Raw genomic sequence first — 12,453 nt, forward strand, 5'->3', positions numbered from 1 at the left:
GGAGGGGGGGGCACTCTTGCCGGTATTGTGGCTTAATAGTGGGACCTGTGAACTTGAGATGCAGCCCAACATGTAGCCCCTCGCCTGCCCTATCCGTTGCTGTGTCGTTCCCATCACTTTCTTGAATTGCCCAGATTTTCACACATGAAAACCTTAGCGAGCATCAGCGAAATACAAAAATGCTCGGGTCGCCCATTGACTTCAATGGGGTTCGTTACTCGAAACGAACCCTCGAGCATCGCGAAAAGTTCGTCTCGAGTAACGAGCACCCGAGCATTTTGGTGCTCGCTCATCTCTAGTAAGGGTGTGTTCACACGTAGAATATTTTGGTGCAGATCAGCAGCAGATTTTACCCTTTCCATTGCAGGGGTGAAGTCTGCTGCGGCTCCGTAACAAGAGGATTTTGACGTGGATCTTGGTGTGGATTTTCTGCAGAGAATCCACACTAATTCCTCTTGTCTTTGTGTGAATGTACCTTATGGCTGCCTCACACAGGTGACAAAATCACGAGTTTGTGCGTTGCAAGATGCACAAACATAAACCGCATTCTTTTGAATGTGATCATGCTTGTGAGCGATGACTTCCTGCATGGCAGCACAATGTCATGCGGGAAACAAATTGCGGCATGTTCTATCTTATTGTGTGCTCTGACATTGCAGTGCCCATTGCTAGATGCACGTGATACAATGCGAGGCGTCAGCCGCGGGGGAGGATTGCTTCTTCCCTGATGTGATGCGAGGCAGTTTTGACATGAAAACGCCTCGCATCTGAAGGGAATTCACGTAATGGGGAGCGCAATATAGGGTCATGATTCACATGTCAAGTTAGCCTAATAGTGAACATTCTCTTGCCAAAGACCCCCCTATTAGCTAAAGTGTAGAGCTGCCACAAACATTTAAGCCGCTTTCTAACGGGCAACAAAATTGTGCAATTTTCTCACAAGTTGCATGTAAAGCCCACGCTATCCAATGGGTTCCTTCATATTAGCGATGTTTTGTAGGCTGCTACATTGCGAGAAAAAAGTGCTCTATACAGCCACAATTTGCTATGTTTTGTAACCCATTTTTCCCTATGGAGCCTTCCTTTCTGTTGCATCGCTTTTGTAAAAACTGCATTTTTGTCCGGTGCAATGCAACTTTTACAGTAGGAAATCCTACCCTTTCCTCTAAAATAGCCACTAGCTGCATTAAAAAGAAACAATACATCACCTATCAGGCGCTGTCAGCTCCATCGCACTTCTTCTCTGCAGGTCCTCGGAACTTGCCTGCAGTTTTCAGTCAGTGCTTCCTGGTCAGCCAATCACTGCAGCGCACGATGAACCAATCACAGCCATGTGACTGGTTCGTAGAGTGCTGCAGTGATTGGATCTTGAGCATTGTGGCTCAGCCAATCAGAGCCAGAGCTTCCTGGAGGCGGGGTTTTTGAATCTTTGACCAGGAAGAGTTGCTGAAAACTACAAGCATGTGTGCCAGGGACCTGCGAGGAGAAGCTCGGCAGAGCGAACAGCACCTGTTAGGTGATGTATATGTTCTCTTTTTTTGTTTTTAAGGGCAGGTAGGGCTTATTTTCATGGTAGGGCTTATATTTGAAGCCCCCCTCCCCCAAAAATCCTGGCAAAACAGCACTAGAAAGTAGCGCGACTTTGTAGCCCTAGGCGAGACATTGTAGCAACACAAAATCGCGATACTGCAGCGAGAAAATGCAGTGATATCACATGGAACACAGATACGATTTTCTCGCGGTGATATCACTGTCGCCCGTGTGAAAGAAGCCTAATGATCAATGTTTAATAGGTGGAACATAATTCTTCAATTCTGCAAAAAAAAAAAAAGAACTGAAAGATTCCCCGATGAAAACAGGTGGTCATAATGGAATCAGCCCGTCATCTGGCAAAACTCTCATATGATAGTTTTCCATAGTGGACAATCCCTCTAAATCACCAAAGGTGTAATTTAGTGAATCGTAGCATTCAGAGGCCATTTTATTGTGGTTTTTGCCAAAATTTCTATTATTGTGGCTAAAAAGGGCAACGTTTTTGAAAACTGAAAATGTATTTTATTCCTGTTTTTTCCTTAGTCCAGAGGTTGAATTCTTGCATAAAACCTGGTAACTAAAGGTGGCATTGGTGTCCCTGCCCGTTCGGAGGGATAGCTATATTATAAATGGCAAGGTCCCTTTTCCAAATCTTGCATCCTGGCCAAGTTTCTTTAAGCTACACTTTTTGGCCTGGGGCACAAAGCACACTAAATACCTAGGGACTGAACCTTGTACCAAGACTTACCTCTGACAGAAGTGCATTGTGTGGTCAATTACATAATAATAGATTATAATGTTTTATAAACAGTCGTCCTGACAATTGTTGTCAAGACTCTGAGTACCAAATCACTGCAGACGTGACAAACAAGATATGAATGACCTTTTGGTATTGTATGCAGTCCAGACACCTTTTAGGTGTTATTAAAGGGGTAGTCCAGTTATAAATTATTGATAGCCATCAATAGTAGATCAGCGAGGGTCTGCTGACAGCTGTGTGCTGGGGCAGTGCTTTTATGCATTGAGTGGATTTCTGCAGGAGGTAGATAGCTCCGTTTTCACTGCAGCGGTCAGGTTTGGTATTGCAGACCAAGTTTCCATTAAAGTGAATGGGAACTTTGCCTGTAATACAAAGCTTGGCCACTGCAGTTGGAACAGTGGGGACCACAACCTCACTATCTGGCAATCATAGCCAGGGTACCAGGTCATGATACAACCACAGAGTTTCCTGTTTCAGCATCTTTTCCGTTCCATCAGTCCTCTGATGGAAAATAACGCTTCAGTTATATTGTAGCTCCATTAAATATGACGTGCATAAGGTCCCAATGTCTGTACGCGCCATTGACTAGCTGCGACCAATCAGAAACAAGTAATGCGAACTGGGTTAAACTCAAGATATTTTCCCACTTGGCCACTAGAGGTCAGGGCACAGCATTTAAACCAACAGTTTACAAAGACCAAAAAGAGAAAACATATACATAATAACTGAAAATAAAAGGAGTACCCAGTGAACACACTCTGAAGGTTCCTCCACACACACTTTTTTTAAAAACACTTCCAAAAAGCATCATAGATTTGAAGCATTTATAATGCCATTTTTAGAAACTTTTTAAAAATTTTGCACAAGATTTTTTTTCTTGGAATTTACATTCTTTAGAGAACCTGTAGAAAAAAAATGTCATAAAACTGCCATACCTACAGCATGCTATGTTATGAAAAAAGTCATTAAGCCCAAAACATGCTAAAAATGTCAACAACTAAAATTCTCTTAAGGGCTCTATCACATGGGCGTGGTTTTAGCGCAGTTAAGGTGTGGAAAAAAATTGCGTGAATGGTCAATTTTTCATACACAAAAGACCTGAACTTCATGCATGTGAAAATCACTCATTCACTGGTGCAACGTGTTGCTTTAAAAAAAATGCAGCTGCTCCAGGAGGAAAGAGAGATAAAGCCCCACAGGGCTCCGGGTTTCCCCATAGCAGGGAGAGAGATGGACTATGAGGGATTAACCCACAGCCCTGCTCTCTCTCCCTGCTCTGGGGATCCCTGAGGGATATCCCCATAGTGTAGAGAGAGAGGTGGCATGGCAACAGGGGATCCCCGAGGGATATCCCCCAAACACAGAGATAAGAGGTGGGGTTACCCATAGCAAGTTCTCCCAGGGATTTACCCATAGCAAGTTGAGAGGGGCCAGGGAAGCCCTCTAACCCCGCCCCCTCTCTATCCCTGCTATGGGGAAATCCCTTGGGGAACCTGATGCTGGGGAGAGAGGTGAAGGGAGTCCCACTGCTTACAGCGGGACATTTAAAACTTGCGGCTCAGAAGCACATTTTAAATGTCCCACTGTAAACTGCTGTTAGTCCCCGCGGGGATTAAGGGAACCCCGGGGAGATTAACTGAACCCTTGGGGCTTCCCCTCATCCCCACAGGGACTAACAGGAGTTTTAGTGGGACATTTAAAATGTGCCGCTGGTGTTTTGCAGAAATCCTCCTAATGACTTCTAATCTTTTTCTTTTTGAGCGACGTACACAGCTAAACTCCTCCTCCCATAGGAGTCTATGGAGACTCCTGCACCTCACGCACCAAAGATAGGTCAGGTCCTATCTTTTCGTGCAGCACAGATCTTAGATGCGGGTATACGAGCGCATGTGCTATCTTTTGAAGGTGCGATTTTTAATTTTTTTTTTCAACGTCTAAAATTCCTTTATCTGAACGTTTCTATAGAAACCATTGGTTCTAATAGATGCGATTTTTTTTTGTCATGCACTTATTCTGCATGAAAACGACGCCCGTGTGAATAAGGCCTTATGTAAACTTTAGGTACTTTGCTATAGACTTTTAAAAAAAAGAAAACTGAAAAATGCTATGAAAACATCTCAAAATACTGAGGCAAATTTCTTACTACTGTCTAATGCTAATGCAGTGCAAACTTAGAAGGACAGTCTTAAAATGCTGTTTACACAGACGTAGGCGCTTGGTCATTAGTTCTGCTAAAACCCAAGCGACTCCAACAAGTAAGAGATTTCTGGCTCGGTGCCCTGTTGGTGGCGGTTTTTCTGCTTCCAGCAAGAGAATTTGCGTGATAAAGATAAATACCTTAAAGCACATCTTAATGCCTATTTCACATGAGCGCTTTATTGCGGCTATTTTGCCGTGGTAAAACGTTAGCCAAAAATCACAACCATCTGAAGCATTGGATTCCAATGCATTCATTCAGACGGCCCCTTATTAGCCTTTATGGGACATAGCGTCCGAATATGATTTAGTGCGGCCAGAAAAGATAGGTCTCGCCCTATCTTTCAGGTGTGATAGGCTTCTATGGGTGCTGCCGGTAAAAGGAGGGGGAGGGAGTTTAGCAGCGGCCTATCCTGCTCTGTCTTTTCTCATCCATACTATTAACACACGAGAATCCTGATATTGGAAACGAAACCATTGAAATAAATGGTTTTATTTCATCCTGTTATGCGGTCGTGATTTTCACGCCTGCAAAACGGGAAAAAATCACGCCCATCTGTTTAAGCCCTAAGGATGATAGAAGTGTGTTGGATTTATTCCTGGCCTGGGAGGGATCTAATTGACTAATTCTATCTTGAGTGACTATATATATGTATGTATAGGTGACACTTTTATGCATATGTATGCTTGATAAAAACCTACTGGTCAAAACATTGCTGCTGTTATGTCCCTGGAAGAAGAAAGACTTTTTGCACCTTGAATGCTGTCACATCTTCCTTCTACGTGTTGAGTGATAGTCAGACTATAGTGGTAAGGTGCTATATATGTAACCGTCAGCAGAGGTCAGCAGAGCTCCATGTAACAATGCAGTCTCTGGCAGCTCTGGTTATACCACAACTCCTGGGATGATTAGATATTGTATTTTACCCTAAAAGCAATGCCTGGATTACACCGTATTACTTCTTCCTTACAGATTTCACAAGTCTGTATGACGGTATGCAACCAGAGGCTTATAGAAGAAGAGTAGTCCTATAGCAAGCTTTCATATGGATCAGTAATATAATTAGTGCATAAGTATGGCCGGTATCACATGTGCGTCAGAGCTTTGGGCCGGAGGTTCCATCACAGATCCGGATGAAGATAACGGGAGAAAAAGCGCTGCGTGCAGCACTTTTCCTTCTGTCCAAAAGCTGCACAGTTGGACGAAAAGCGTCCGGACCCCAGTCAATGGGGTCTGTCCGACACTGTTCGGTCATGTCCAGAAACCATTCCACCGCAGGGATTCCCCTTTCCTGCACCCTGAACACAGCAGGAAAGCAGAATCCCCAGAGCAGGTATGAAAGTGCCTTATCTTATTGCGCACTTGTGCGTTTTTAACATTAGAAACTCCTATTGACTTTTGCATGATTTTATCAAGCAAGAACATTGTGGGCGGCAGCGATGTAATGTGAGATTACTGAGGAAAGCATCACTGACGCTCAAAAATCGCAGGAACAAAGGCGGGATTTTGCCGCGATTTTTGAGCACTAGTGTGAAGGAGCCCTTAGGCTAACTTCACACAGGCGAGCGTGATATCAGTCCGTGAATCACAGCCCGATATCGCTCTCGCCAACATGCGATTTCCTCGCATATGTGAAGTGTTTATGTATCAAAGCCGAGCACAAAAAAAGAGTAAAATAAAGGGGGTAAAAAAAGCACAAAATTTGGATCACTAAGCAGTAGAAAAACGTTACCTTATGTAATGCATCCAGATTTGTGCTGCACCGTGCCAATAGAAGGGTCAGAGTGTGGCACAAGCAGCATGAATTGGCAAGCACTCCGGGGTGGTAGAGGTGGAGGACTGGTGTGGGGAATGTTCTCTTGGCACACACTGGGTCCTCTCATCTACGGAGGAAGGCTATGACCAATGGCTGTAATTCTGAAGGCCAAAGGATGTGTCTCTAATACAGTCGCAACCTGCAGAGAACCAAAATGATTGAAAACCATGTGCCAAAATTACGTATCAGACCTGCATACATTCAGAGTGGCTTCACACAAGCCCCTGCGCAAAGTTTTTGTGTATCAACAAAGCTGTTGAGGTAGATTTGTGGGTATGTCTGCGCACACACGACTAGTTCACACGCGTGGGTGACACACCCTTTCTGTGGATTTAATGGCTATATAAGTCTAATGACCTCCAGATGTGCTCTTTTGCCTGTATTTTGCGCAGTGTCACACCCTTCCCTTGCATATTTGCGCACCTCCTGTAGACTTTTATGGGACTTTTGCTGCACAAAACGCAGAAAGATTGAGCAGCTCCTACTTTTTACCGCACATGCGAAATACACGCGCAAAACACGCTCATGAGAAGGAGCCCATTGAAATCAACGGGTATTATCCTCCGTGATTAGCGCATGAATATTCTACGTGCGCAAAAACATGCGCAAATAAGCCCTTATTTTTAGTCTGATCACTACAATTGCGGCACGCATACAGGGAACGCGCTCACGAATAGCAGTCCTTATCTGCATTTTGCTATATTTGTAAAGCTCAGATTGACATCTCGATAATTGTTGGAATTTTCCTCTGATTGGGTCCATGTCTGGGTGTGCTTGTACCAAGACCGCACATGCCCACATTATAGAAAACCTACATTTATTTTTTACACTAGAGTCATGGCGTGTTCGTCTGCTGTACGAATGAACATGCCCTGCGTGAGCAAAAAGTATAGTAAAATGGCAATCATGCATGTGCAATAAAAGACTCATTCATAGCACAAATATATTGTATTGAGGCGTGCGCAAATAAAGACCAACGCACATGTGAAACTGCTGTTTAGGGCTCAGTCAGATGAGCATTTTTTTTTCACAGATGTATAGGTCTGTGAAAACGAAACGCAAAACGCATGTACAAAAAACGTGTGACCAATGCAGGAGATGTGCTTTTTATTCGCATTTGTTATGCGATCACATGATGGTAAAATTCACACATAAAAGTGCAGTCCCATTGCTATTCCCTGCTGTGGGGATAGCGATCCTCTCCCATTGCTTTCAATGGGGCCGCACTATATGTGCGAATTTCAGGATCATGTGACCGCACAGCAAGTGCAAATCGCAAAATGCTGTTCTATTTTTTTCCGGAGCTAATTTTATTTGCTTGTAAAAAACTGACATGTGACCGCTTTCAATGGAACGCATTACTTCTAATAGAGACTTTTTTTTTCACATCTATTGATGAGGGGAAAAAAGGCTTGTCTGCCCTTATGGGGAATTCTGCTGCAGAATATCTACAGTGTATAATATGCTACATGTGGACATAACCTATTAGAGCGCCATACACAGGGCGACACAACTGGTAAGTTGTACAGCGTTATTAGGCCCCCTTCACACAGGCATATGCGTTTTTGCGCACGCCTTAGTGTTGGTTTTTGCGCTATGTACAAGGTATTTTGAATGCGTTTTGGCATAGTTTACTGTATTCTTTGCGTATGCAGCGCATGTTCATTTGCGCGTGGCAGACGAATACGCCCCGATTTTAATTGGCTATTTAGCCCAATGAGTTTCAGATGTGGTCTTTTTTTCATGGAATTGCACAGTGTAATGCACATTTCATTGCACGTGCATATACGCTCCTCCCATAGACTTCTATGGGGACCTTTGTGCCGATAATGCCGATAATACGTCCATTTGAATGGTTATTCTCCTGCTGCAGTTTTTTCCGTGGATCTGCATCAGGATTTAGCTTTCTCTATGGGCAAAATGTGTAACTCTGACACATTTTCGTGTAGATGCCGTGAAGAAGGGACATGTCGCTACTTCACGTGGATCTACGTGGATCTGCTCATTGACAGGGCTAAATCCTTATGTGGATCTGTAGCAAAAACTACAACACAATAGCCATGGATTTCCACTGCAGCTTTACCGGAAAATCCACCGTGGAGTCGGCAGTGCCCTACACACTGCTCTGGGTCATATCAGTGCATGGTATATCCAAGAGAGACTGAGTTGTTTATGCTGGGAGCACAGAGCCTCTTCACGGTATGTCACACAGCTCCTAATTAGAGCGTTTTCTATCATACCTTGTGTGTCCATCCTGTAGGGTGCGTTGCTTGGGATATTTGGTTGGTTCTCATAGTCACCAGTAATTTGGATGTTTGCAACACAAGACCATTGTGGACTTTTTCTCAGCCCTTTGTGATTACATCACAACCTACCCAACAACAACATAGAACATACCGCTAACTAAACATCGATCCTTAAATACAGTTTCGGACCTTCCATATATACAAAACATAAATCCGTTTCATCTCCCTCATGTTCCATCATGACATGACATCATAAGATAACCGGCGTACCGCTAGGGGTCGCAATTACAAGTATTGTTTAAGTCCACATGCGTTTTTAGTAGTGTGTGCAGTTTCCTAAACACGCATGTGGTTTTTGAATACCCTACAGAAAAACCTTCATTCTGCTGCTCAGAGATCTTGCGTTCTTTCCTGGGGACATGACTCTAAATTGACTGAACATCCAGATAATAAAAGGACTTTTGAACTTATTTCTCGCTATTACTGGTGGCCCACCATGGATAAATACATTCAGAATTTGTCTCAGTGCCACACCTGCTCCAGGAAGAAGCCCCTACAGCCCCAACTGTTCAGTACACCGCCTGGCCTGATTACTGCCCTCCTGCCAGTCCCACAGTCACCCTGGTTACATATTGCCATAGACTTTATTACAGATCTTTCTAACTCTTCTGGTCACACTGCGATCTGAGTGGTAGTCGACTGATTCTCCAAGATGGCTAATGGCCATGTTGACACTAATCATTCTCTGGAACTGTTTCTCCGCTACTTTGTATCTGTTCAGCAGGACAATTGCTCATCTCTTCTTCTCTGGACTAAATTCTCTTACAATAATCATGTCAATTAGTCTTCCAGAGTCTCTCCTTTTCGTAGTGACCCAGGAGGTTACTACAAATGTCTAATGAGAAACTGAAGTAGTTTTGGCACTTACCCCAGGTTCAGGAATGGATTAAAACAGTGCCCTTGATGAGTAAGGAAGTCTGCCTAGCAGCAGGGTATGATAGACCCTTGCTATAGGTTGCGGGCATTGATTTTTCTCGTTGGCTAGTCTGCCAAATGAGAGAAATAACGGGAGTTGCCAGAAGATGGGCGTGAGAACAATAAGAAGCCTGGGATTTGTGGATCGGTGGCCTAAGCAATGGAAAGTCCTGCTGAGAAAGCCCCGCATGGGTAGTATGTGTTGGAGGAGTCTGCCAGAGCTGGTGATGATAGAGCACGTAGAGCAGCCGAGCAGAGAGACTTAAAGGGGTTGTCCCGCGGCAGCAAGTGGGTCTATACACTTCTGTATGGCCATATTAATGCACTTTGTAATATACATTGTGCATTAATTATGAGCCATACAGAAGTTATAAAAAGTTTTTTACTTACCTGCTCCGTTGCTGGCGTCCTCGTCTCCATAGTGCCGACTAATTTTCGCCCTCCGATGGCCAAATTAGCCGCGCTTGCGCAGTCCTGGTCTTCTGCTGTCTTCAATGGAGCCGCTCGTGCAGAATGCAGGCTCCGTGTAGCTCCGCCCCGTCACGTGCCGATTCCAGCCAATCAGGAGGCTGGAATCGGCAATGGACCGCACAGAAGAGCTGCGGTCCACGGAGGAAGAGGATTCCGGCGGCCATCTTCACAGGTAAGTATAGAAGTCACCGGAGCGCGGGGATTAAGGTAAGCGCTCCGGTAAGCTTTCTGTACGTCCCTGCATCGGGGTTGTCTCGCGCCGAACGGGGGGGGGGGGGTTGAAAAAAAAAAAAAAACGTTTCGGCGCGGGACAACCCCTTTAAGGTGAATCCAGCAAGCAACCTAAAATAGGAGCAAGTGATTACGGAGATGCTACTGCCAGAATGTGAGTGACAACAGAAGATCTCATAAGCCATCTAAACAGCAAGCGAGTGGTATTGTAGAGTTTTAGCGGGAAATGCCATAATCCCAGAACAAGGTGGGAAAAGTGGAGGAGAAGCATGTATAGTGGAACGGAAGGTATCCAGAATCCTTAACCAAGTCTTAGGACTTGGAGCAAGCAAATCTAAATTCAGAACCGTGAGTGGAAGGGCTACTTAACACCTGAGATCGAGTCTAGGAAAGTGGGGTTAATCAAATAACAGGGCTAGAAAGTCCCTTAATGGTCTGCCCTAAGTACTTAGGCCATTTCTACATTTAAACACTGTTTTCCCCTATCTGAGAAATCCAATTGGGCTCACAGTCAGTTCAGCCAGTGGATTCCTACTAAATCTTTCAGTCTCATCGCTCTTACAGCCTGCGGTCTCCCGGCTCTTCTGCTTGTATATAAATATACTGCTCTTTACCCGCTTCAATGCAAGTGTATTATTATGAAAGTTGTAAATCGGTGGATATCTAAAAGTGCTGGTAAAAGTGAACCCTACTGATTCAACCTTACACTCTGCTTCTGCATTATTACTATTCCATCATTGTGCTACAAAGCACTGGCGTCACGATTATCATTCAAAGTATCATTGCCTGTCTCCTCGTCGACAGATGTGTCTGCAGTAAATCAGTGTCACCAGGAGTTTTTTTTAACATCTGGGCTCCGACTGAAGGCTTTCTCACTCATGCTGCAACTTTAATGAAGAAATCTGCTTATTAAAAAAGGAGAAGACCCTATAAATGCTCCCCCAGGGGATCAAGCATGGCTGTCTTCCAAAAGTATAAGCCTAATGATGCCTTTTTCCAAATTTGATGCTTACTTTCAAGGTCTCTTCCATATTTTAAGTCAAATTAACCCTGTCACGTACAAGCTCCGTCTGCCTTCTTCCTGGAGAATTCCAAATTCCTTCCATGTCTCCTAAAGCCATTGGTCTCCTGTATCTCCTTCACCATCTGTCGCTGAGGAAAAATATGAGGTCCAACAAATTTTTGATGGTAGGAAAATAAGATAAGGTTGCCACACTTCCTTCGTCAGCTCAATTGGCAGATTTATCACTGATCAAGCATTTATAAGACCCCCTGGGACGCCAGGTTTGACAGCCTACAAGTGTACAGGACCTAGAGGCCCAATTGCAGCATCTGTGGGCAAATGTGCCATAGGGTAACATACGGCGTATGTATGCCTTCATGCCTCACTGTACCTCATCAGGTTTCCAGGCTGGAGGCGGCCCAACAGGGTACTTAAGCCTCCGTTGAATTGTAAACGTATCCCTTTGCTCTAATATAGTAATCATGTACATATATCATCATTACATTCGCACATGTAAAGTTTCATCCGATTCGAACAACTTCTTCTTGATGCATTACTTTTTTTGCCAAGGAGTGTATACATGGGGAAGTGTTTTTTTTTGTTTTTTTTTTGAAGAGAGGTGCTACATAAGTAAAGCACAATGAGCAAGAGAAATACTGGGAAACTTCAATCACAGCTACTTAATTTTGCCATCAATCTCTTTTCGAAATGCCTTTTACAACAGTTTCACATTCAGATGATTGATATCGCTAGTTATGACTATCTGTCACATTGAACAAAGCTGACATTCTGAAATAGTAGTTTTTACAGCAAGAGGGGAATAATGCTGCTTGCCTGCTTTATTCACTTGTCAAATATACTCTAACAGCCAGAGCTTGGCACAAAAGTTGCACTGGCATCAGTAGTGTTTTCTAGCAAATTATATAGCATGCGCTGATCTGTCACAATATTGGTGTCTGCATTGTGCCTACTATACAAACTGCATTTCAAAGAAGAGTCCCCTCAAAAACTAAAATCATCCACAGAGTTCCCAGTACAAATGGAATTCCCTTCATACATTACTAAACTATAGATATAATAAATGAATAGATATAAGCACTTCTATACGTATGATTCCTTTAATCCAGCATTAATGGACCAGATCAATGCAAGATTATCAAGTATTCCAGATGATCAGACAGACAATTGCAAGAAAAAGTAAGTAAACCCTTTTGGAATTAT

This window comes from Eleutherodactylus coqui, chromosome 11, assembly GCF_035609145.1.
Source record: "Eleutherodactylus coqui strain aEleCoq1 chromosome 11, aEleCoq1.hap1, whole genome shotgun sequence".
NCBI classification, from domain to species: domain Eukaryota; kingdom Metazoa; phylum Chordata; class Amphibia; order Anura; family Eleutherodactylidae; genus Eleutherodactylus; species Eleutherodactylus coqui.